At 39.2% G+C, this 8,380-nt stretch overlaps 2 long non-coding RNA genes across 2 annotated transcripts; both read left to right on the top strand.

Moving 5' to 3' along the window:
• The first annotated feature begins 32 nt into the window (after positions 1-32).
• On the top strand, positions 33-1,520 carry LOC130175121 (uncharacterized). Its single transcript, XR_008828701.1, has 3 exons — positions 33-159; positions 659-843; positions 968-1,520. It is a non-coding gene; the product is annotated as an uncharacterized LOC130175121 (long non-coding RNA).
• A 319-nt stretch (positions 1,521-1,839) lies between these two features.
• LOC130175442 (uncharacterized) lies at positions 1,840-6,108 on the top strand. The gene is made up of 3 exons (XR_008828735.1): positions 1,840-2,008; positions 5,326-5,381; positions 5,771-6,108. It is a non-coding gene; the product is annotated as an uncharacterized LOC130175442 (long non-coding RNA).
• The last annotated feature ends 2,272 nt before the right edge of the window (positions 6,109-8,380 follow it).

Here is an 8,380-nt window from a genome sequence, read left to right as displayed (position 1 = left end):
AAGTCTCAATTGCACTGAGCGACTTGGTGGTACAGTGGTTAGGAGTGGTTAACACTATCGCCTCACAGCAAGCAGTAACTGTGCTCGGCCGTTTCCTCTGGCTTCCTCCCACAGTCCACAGACATGCAGGTTCCCTGAGCCGGTTCCTCTAATTAACCTGTAGGTGTGAATATGAGCGTGAATGGTTGTTTGTATTGTTTCTATATGTCAGCCCTCTGATAGACTGGCGACCTATCCAGGGTTTATCCTACCCTGCAATGCACCCCTCAAAAAGGTAAAGCATTACAGCTGATGGATTAATTGTATCCCCTCTCCACAAGGCATAAATACAAACCAAAGTCAGCAGCTGCCCCTGACTGTGTTTTGTGTGAAGCAGTTCAATGAATTGTAAACATGTTTGTGAAAAAGCACCACTAAAATACAAAATCAACAAACATGATTTTGCATTATAGTACATTTAGTAAAATATACTAACTGGTAAGGAGTTGCATGGTGAGAGCTACATTTGATATAAATGATGCTAAAACAAAAGCAGGCCAATCTCTATCAACAAGCTTGTTGTTTGTATTGTAAACATATTATGTTTTAATGATGTTGAGGGCCAATAGAGAATGCAACAAGTACTGAATCAGCATATACTTCTGTGTGCCCTCTCCAGGTGATACTATACAAACAAGTCCAACTCTCCGCTGTCTACCTCAAGCTCAAGTGCACCCATTGCTCATCATAGACACACTCCAGTGGACAACAACTGGCACTTCAGTTTTGAGATCCCCTGGAGCAAGATGCCATCAGAGATTACTAGAAAAGCATGAAAAAAGAGCAGCTAACAAGACGTGAAAGGTGGGAACTGATTCACCTGATTGTAGGGGAGATCCTAACCATCTTCCCTACACCAGGGAAGAAACATCTTAGTGAAATTGCCAGGAAGATTGTTTCAACTTATCCTCCTCTTCTCAAATTGTAGGTAGTGGTTATGCCTCTCTTACCAAGCAGCTGCAGAGCAGAGTTTTACCTGAAAAGACAGGCATCCAGCACAAGTGAGGGAGAAGACCTGCCTTCAAAGATGGTGAGACTGGGCACATACGACTGTTTACATTGGTGACCAAAGAGGCTGCCACCAGGTGAAACTGCGGAGGCTCAGAAATGTACACATGGTAAATTAAAGAACATGGACAAAAACAGAAGTAAGGACACCAAACATATGATGGAAACTTTCTACACTTAGAGAGGCAACATGATAAGTGGAATGGAAACCCCTGTTCTGGTATCTGTTTGAGATATGCAGTATGATGGCTCACTTCAAATAACTCAAGGGTATGGATGTTGACAGAGGATCTGTGTCGAGTGAATGTGGAAGAGTCCTTTCATACCTCATGAGAAGAGCAAAATAGGAGACATCCTAGCAGGTATAGAAATCACAAAGAGGAGCATCTAGACGCTCATCTTCACAGGTGTCTTTTGCTGCTTTTGAACCATTTCATCAATGAAGACAACGGCGAGGTGTTCCTGAGGTTTGATGAAAGGTATCTGCCATCTGAAGTCTAAATTGCACCAAATATTTTAGCATCTCGTAATTTCATTAATTACAGTATTGAAAAAAGAACATAGTTCTTTCAAGAACAAGGAACACACAAGTATATTTTTAACATATTGAGTGGAAAATTAAGTTACAGTCAAACTTGGATGCGAATGTCAGGATAATACAAGGATATGAACATGTATGCCAAATGATGGCAAAATATTTTTTACAGTAGTTCCTTATTGTGGTTTTTGACATGATGTTAGACTCATCTCTTAACTTTAAATGTAACTTTTCCTTCTGTTTTGTACCGTAGGGAGTTCTACCCTGACAGAGGATCAATTCATGATTGCAGGGGACCAGACCATCGTGAATGGCAGTGTTCCCAATTTTGGCAATGCCCTTCTACTGATGTTTGCAACATACTACTGCCTCAACATCGTCAGTCCACCAGAACTGGGAGCAACTCTGGAAGTCTTGTAAGAGGTAAGACCTGAAGTGTAATCATTCAAAGTCATTCCTATCTTAAATCAAAGAGTGAACTCCCACATAGTTCTTTCTATATTGATGTAAACCTACTCGAATTAAAGATGAGACTTGGAACTTGAATGTAGTATCAATTACTGTATTTCAATCTGAATGTGCTGAAGCTCAGAGCCTGCAGAACAAAAATGTGTAGCAGTCCAGTGACTCATGGTTTTGACACTTTTAATGTACAGATATGATCATAACAGTTGATGAAAAGTCAATTCAAGATTTCCTTTTGACCTCAAGCTGTATTTCACATGTAAAGTCAATTAATGGTTGAACCATTCAAAGAATTAGTGATTCAATCAAAATGTTTGTAGCACTACATTCAAGTGTACATCTATCTGGTGTCTTTTCAAAATAAATCCAAACAAGGGGACCAAAGTAGAGAAGACTGAAAAACAGCAGTCCATCAATCCCATGGTTCGTTACAGAACATTACAGACTTTGAATGGAGAGAGTAGAAGGCAGAACACATATACACACACTTACACACACAAGTCTCTCTCTTTCATACACAGAATATTCTCATGTATAACTAAGTGTGTTCCACAAACCATTTCCAGTTGAATTTGTCGATTTGGATATTGGTTTGTATGCTCATTTGTAATGTTTAAAAGTTCCATTGCAGGCTCAATCTGCCTTATATATATATATATATATATATATATATATATATATATATATATACAGCTGTTGTGCCCACAGCAAAGACATTTTAATAATTGATTTGTCAGCTTTAAAAAATGGTGAACCAATGACAAAAGCAACTATAGCAATTGCCGCTTTTGATTTGACATTTTAAAAAAGTACTACGAGTTAAAAGTAAGTATTTTAAAGCCATCCCTAATGAATTCTTGTAATATGCTGAACAAAAGAATTAGTATGTTGTGATGCAAATGATAATAATAATAATAATAATAATGGTAATAATACTAATGATAATAATATATAAGCATACAGATTGAATTCTATAGCATAATTTTTATGTAAGTTTTTTTTTGGGCAACTGCTCTTGATGAAAGCAAGCATTAGCCCTCCCTGCTACTTAAGACAAGTGACTGAATATAATACACAGAGCATATAGAAAGTAGAATAGAAACCGGCCTGAAATAAGTAACTGAAGAAAATATGTACAGTATAATAGATTTTGAATTAGTTTCACATTAAACTATAAAACTAACCTAAATAACCAGACAAGAGAGACCATCACTAACACCTGGCTGCCGGTCTTTCTTGCACTGCATCTCTTACATGCATTTTGTAGCTTGGCTGTCTGGCTCTTCAGCGTTCAGTCAGGAACTTGCAATACGTAACTTTTCACCCCTAGGTGTCACTGACGGCTACCTATACATCATTCTCATCCAGGCATTGATGGCAGCAATGAGTAGGGTACATGTTTATTTTATGACTGGGTGAAGAAGGTAAATGTCATCAGTGCCCTCACACAATGCAGTGTTTAACAAAAGAACAGTGGCTGAAAAGAACAGAGCTGAAAATGAGCGAAATGGCAACATGTGCGAAGGTGCAATGCAGAGTTAAATCACTCTAAAAACAGCTAAAATCTAATTTCCCCTTTGTTTGTTTGTGCATGAGATCATTTTCTGGCATTAAAATAGGTCCTGAGATAAAACATGAATTGTGAACAGACGGTTAATTATGCAGTCTGAGTTCAATTGGCTGCATTATTTCTGATCCATCCTCTCATCCGCTTTGAAGTTATTACAGCAATACTCCTCCTGGATTGAGCCTCTGGTTTTCCAGACACAGAGAGATTCACAGCTTGATTAACAGATATAGGCTACATTGTGGTTTTGAAATGTTTTGCATAATGCTGCTGTGTGCCAAAGATGAGATATTGTTTGAGTCAGAGTGCATTAGCGACAAAGGCCCATCACTGACTGGTGCTGTGTTCCAACAGGCTCGCAACCATTGCAACAACAGCAATGAACATATGTGACATAGTGTATATTCACACCACAAAAAAAAAAAAAAACACATCTTCCTTCGCTACAATAATGGCAGTTGAGAATGAAACCTAAGAAGACAGTACAACTTTATTATTTTGACTAGGCTCCTCCGGTGGGCCTCAGTTCTACATTTATTTAAATCATTCTACTCTATCCATGGACAGTGCGCGTACAATTGATGTTAGGAGTGAATGATGTAATGTCTGAGAACATAGGAAAACAATACCTGAATGTCACTCTGTGTCTGTTGCACCTCACACGGAGGCTCAGGTCTAGACAACACAAAGTGCGGCACCAGACTGAACTCGTTCAAAGGGGAAAAGTGCTTGTAATATAGAGTTGTTTCTGGGCTGTGGATAGATCTTTATGTGATTTCCTCGGTCCAAATCAGTCAGTGGTGGAGCTCAGCAGCCAAAAACGATAGGAAAAATAGGGTCAGACTTTGTGCCTGTGTTTTCAGGCAGTTTAAATGATCATAACCCTTAAAAGTTACTGATTGCAGTACATTCAGTCAGCCATTAGTTCTTAAATGTTGTGCTATAAATGTTGACTTATAAATACTATGCGACTATATTATGCATGCATCAGAAACCATCAGAGCATTTCATCTCTGCAAACATGCAACGACACCACATACGTTACCCATAAATCATTTTCCTATATCACAAATGCCTGCAGCTGCTTTGCAGTTCCTTCCAGTGTCTCCTCATCTGGCATGCATCAGCAGTCGCATCCTTCCTGGTGTGAAGTCGGGAACTTTCTTAGCCACCATGCTTGGCTTGGTCCAAACAAGTGGGTGCAGAAGACCATAGCACTTACTTAAGTTCTTACTCAATGGCAATGTTCTCAACTGGTGGGTCTGCTTTCACCAGAAATGTAATAGGCTTTCAGCAGGATCACTGCTTCAAATAGTTTGTGAAGCTTAAAGTTCCCCTAGGTGCGAGGCACAGTAAAAACTGCTGTAGGTAGGCATAATAAAAAGGTGTTACCATCCAGTGAAATCAGCATTTGCCTCAGGGAGCTGCCTTATTTGTTCCAAGAAATGTAAAAGAGTAGCAGGAGGTGGGACCACTTCAAATGATTAGCATGGTTCAGCTCTGTGATAAGATGACAGATGTCCACAGGGTTTTGACTCTCATATTTTCTCTGTAATGTGGTGAACTTCATGGTGGATGATGATTTTTTTATTATTATTATTATTATTATTATTATTATTATTATTAATTGCAGTATATTGAAAGGGAAAATGAATCTCCTTAAATATCTGCTTTTCCCTTGAGAAGTAATAAACCCTTTCACTTACAGATTAACTTGGTCTGCATGAGGTAAAATGGAACAGGGGAAGTCTACAGAGCCGTGGTGTAAGTATTAAATCCCTTTATACAATCTACTACATGCTTTAAATTCCCTTGGGCATAGACATTAGGTGGATAGAGCTGAGTGGGTTTGTATTTGTAGTTCTATGCATTCATGATCATGAACAGTGGAGGTGCAATCTTGCCAAAGTGCTTCCATCTGCACCACATTTAATGTATACTAACTACCCTTTTAAAGACATTTATTTCTCAGTTGAATTGACGTCATCTAAAATCATATCAGTAATAGCGTATTTTAGACTTGTCTGTGACATGAAATGATTTTAACCACCTCCTCACCATTTTATTGATATGGCACCATTATTTAAATATATAAATTGAACATTCAGTTCTACAAGTGAAGTGAAGCTGAATTGAACTTTTTTCTATTCCAGAGCTGAACTGAAAGCTGTTGCTGCATGGAGCTGACATGCCCTCACCAGACATGCCATTTAACTGCAGCCTGGAAAGTCTTTACAAGGCACAGGTGGGGAGTCACTTTCCCCACATTACATTTGGGTCTTAATTTCCCATGGTGTGCCCCCCCCCCCCCCCCCCCCCCCCACAGAGTCACAGTGCCTTGTCTTTGCTGGTTTTCTTTAAAGACTTCCTCTCTCTCCTTTATCTTATCGGCCTGAAGCAGTGCAATGACAGAAAACATATTTGACTACACAAGGAAAAATAAATTCATAAAGAAAAGATTTACAACATTTGTTGGTCATTAGCCATAGGTGAGCTTTGTTACTAGTGGAGACTATTATTAGTGGATTAAAGAGAATCATCTAGCACTTTGTATTTGTATATACTTGTTGCTGGGATTCTTGCTGATGTATTACACAATGGTGTAATGGGATCATGTCTGAGGATGATTCCACATTCAAGTCCATGTGAAAATACTCATGGAGTGAACAGATACTGGACTGAGGTATGCAATATATCAATTTAGATCACCTCACACACCACCTCTGTGATCTAAGAAAGGTTACAACAAACACCACGAGGCTGTATCCACCTGTTTAAACAAAGACAGAGGAGCAGGACAATGCATCACACAATGGACAGATAACATTAACGCCTGCTGCATTAGGAGTCCCAAGTAGACAATGATGTCACAATCACTGGCATAATTTTTAATGAAAACCCTCAAGAACGTTAAGTCTATGCTATCGTCAAAAGAACTGAGGCAAGAATGACTTCACTCTGCTTGGAGAACAAATAATAAACAGTCTATTAAACTTTAAACTTTAATTTAATATTCCTAGTGTGAAATAGAGAAAGTGCCCATTAGGTAGATTATTACGAGGCAGGGTTGCAGTCAGTGGGCTTGGGCAATTAGTAGTGGCATAAGTCACCATTCAAACATGCATGAATGAGAAATTACAACAGTGTGGAGTGCAATTACCTCTCCCAAATCAGTGCGTGTCAGATGACATTATCTTGCAGGCTGAGAGCCATTACTGCACTGAGGGTTTGTAGCCCCAGAAGAGTACGAAGAGGTCAACTACTGTGGGGGGAACAGGCCATTTGGTCTCTGCCTGCAACATGAGGACATCCCTCTGGAGTCTGAGGGCCTCAAATGTTCTAAAACCTAAAGACATGAAGCATTTAGGGCTTCATGTCTGTTAAGTTTTATTACAGAGATGATTTATTTTTATTTGGAGATTGTTGAAAGTAAACAATTCAGAGCTGAAAGCTGCATTCATAGTTGTTGTCATGTCACAAAGGATAACATTCTTCTTAAGTAGTAATTGCCAAAATAGTCCAGTGTGTTGCGACAGACATGTTACTGCAGGTGGCCATGGGTCGTGTCTGTTATGTAATCTTTGTCATTTGTACAACATCTGTGGGAGAAAGGCTCATGTCAGATTTTAATTCCTTTGATGGTGATTGTACATGCTCACCAGCAGCTGATGGGTGTTGCTTGGTTGCATTTGAGGCTCCGTAGCGAGGCAGGGCTGCACAGAAGAGTGACAACAGCCTCCCTGGGGATTAGCCAGCTCCAGAGCCACTCCGCTCATGTGTCCAGGTTATTAATGATCATATGAGTGTGTCAGTTAAACTTGCATTCATTGGACTTGCATCATACATGTGCTTCCTGTATGGGGCACAGCATAACTGAGAGAGAGGAATCATTGCAGGTGCCATTAGTATGCGTTCTGTTAAGTTATGCAGGTCACATTATGATACAGTTAGATGCTCCTTTTTTTGATATTTAATTGATAGTTCTAGCAAATCTGTAAAACTGAGATGATTTTTTGACCTGGATATTAAATTAGATGAGAGATAAACTTTTCATTAAATCACAACAGACACTTCATAGTGTGTGACTTGTGCAGCTGTGCCTGCATGAGACTATAATGAAGAGAGGAAGCTAATAATGGGGCCACTGACTCATCTCTATCATTGATTAGTCAAGGGAGACCCCTGAAACAAAGTGGCCAATGGCCCCCAGTGCCCCTTGTGCCTGTCTGATCAGTCTATTCATCCACTGAAGCAGCTTTTGTCCATATTTATTCTCGCTAGCGTCTCAATGAAGACGGATCAGACTAGATTTTGAAAAGATAAAATTCACTATGGTCTGTTCAGAAGAGGCACGTGCACCATGTGCACCACAAATTTCAGCAGCTGTAATACAATCAACCCATCGAAAAAGCTCTGTTGACAAAGATCACAGACATCATGTGATGACTAATGATGCCTGTATGAGCTCCTGTGAGTAAACAGCATATGTTCAAATGCAAAGAAGACAAAAGTGAAAATTCTATGATTTTCATGCTATTGCAATATAGAGACTATATAACCTAAGATTATATGTCAAGGGGCAAATTTTTTGTATAATCATATATTTTAAGAGAGACTTTTACACACTATCCTAGTTTCACAATAATTCCTCTGAGATATGACAACTGACGGCATGTAGGCTGTTTTCCTCTGAAGTCAATGCGTCAGGTCATTTCTCGTAGTTTGGATTATTTTAATGCAGAAAACGGAACCGATAATATTTC

The sequence above is a fragment of the Seriola aureovittata genome, chromosome 9, assembly GCF_021018895.1.
Source record: "Seriola aureovittata isolate HTS-2021-v1 ecotype China chromosome 9, ASM2101889v1, whole genome shotgun sequence".
Classification (NCBI taxonomy): domain Eukaryota; kingdom Metazoa; phylum Chordata; class Actinopteri; order Carangiformes; family Carangidae; genus Seriola; species Seriola aureovittata.
The sequence above is the reverse complement of the archived record's forward strand: the minus strand, read 5'-3'. Positions and strand labels throughout refer to the sequence as shown.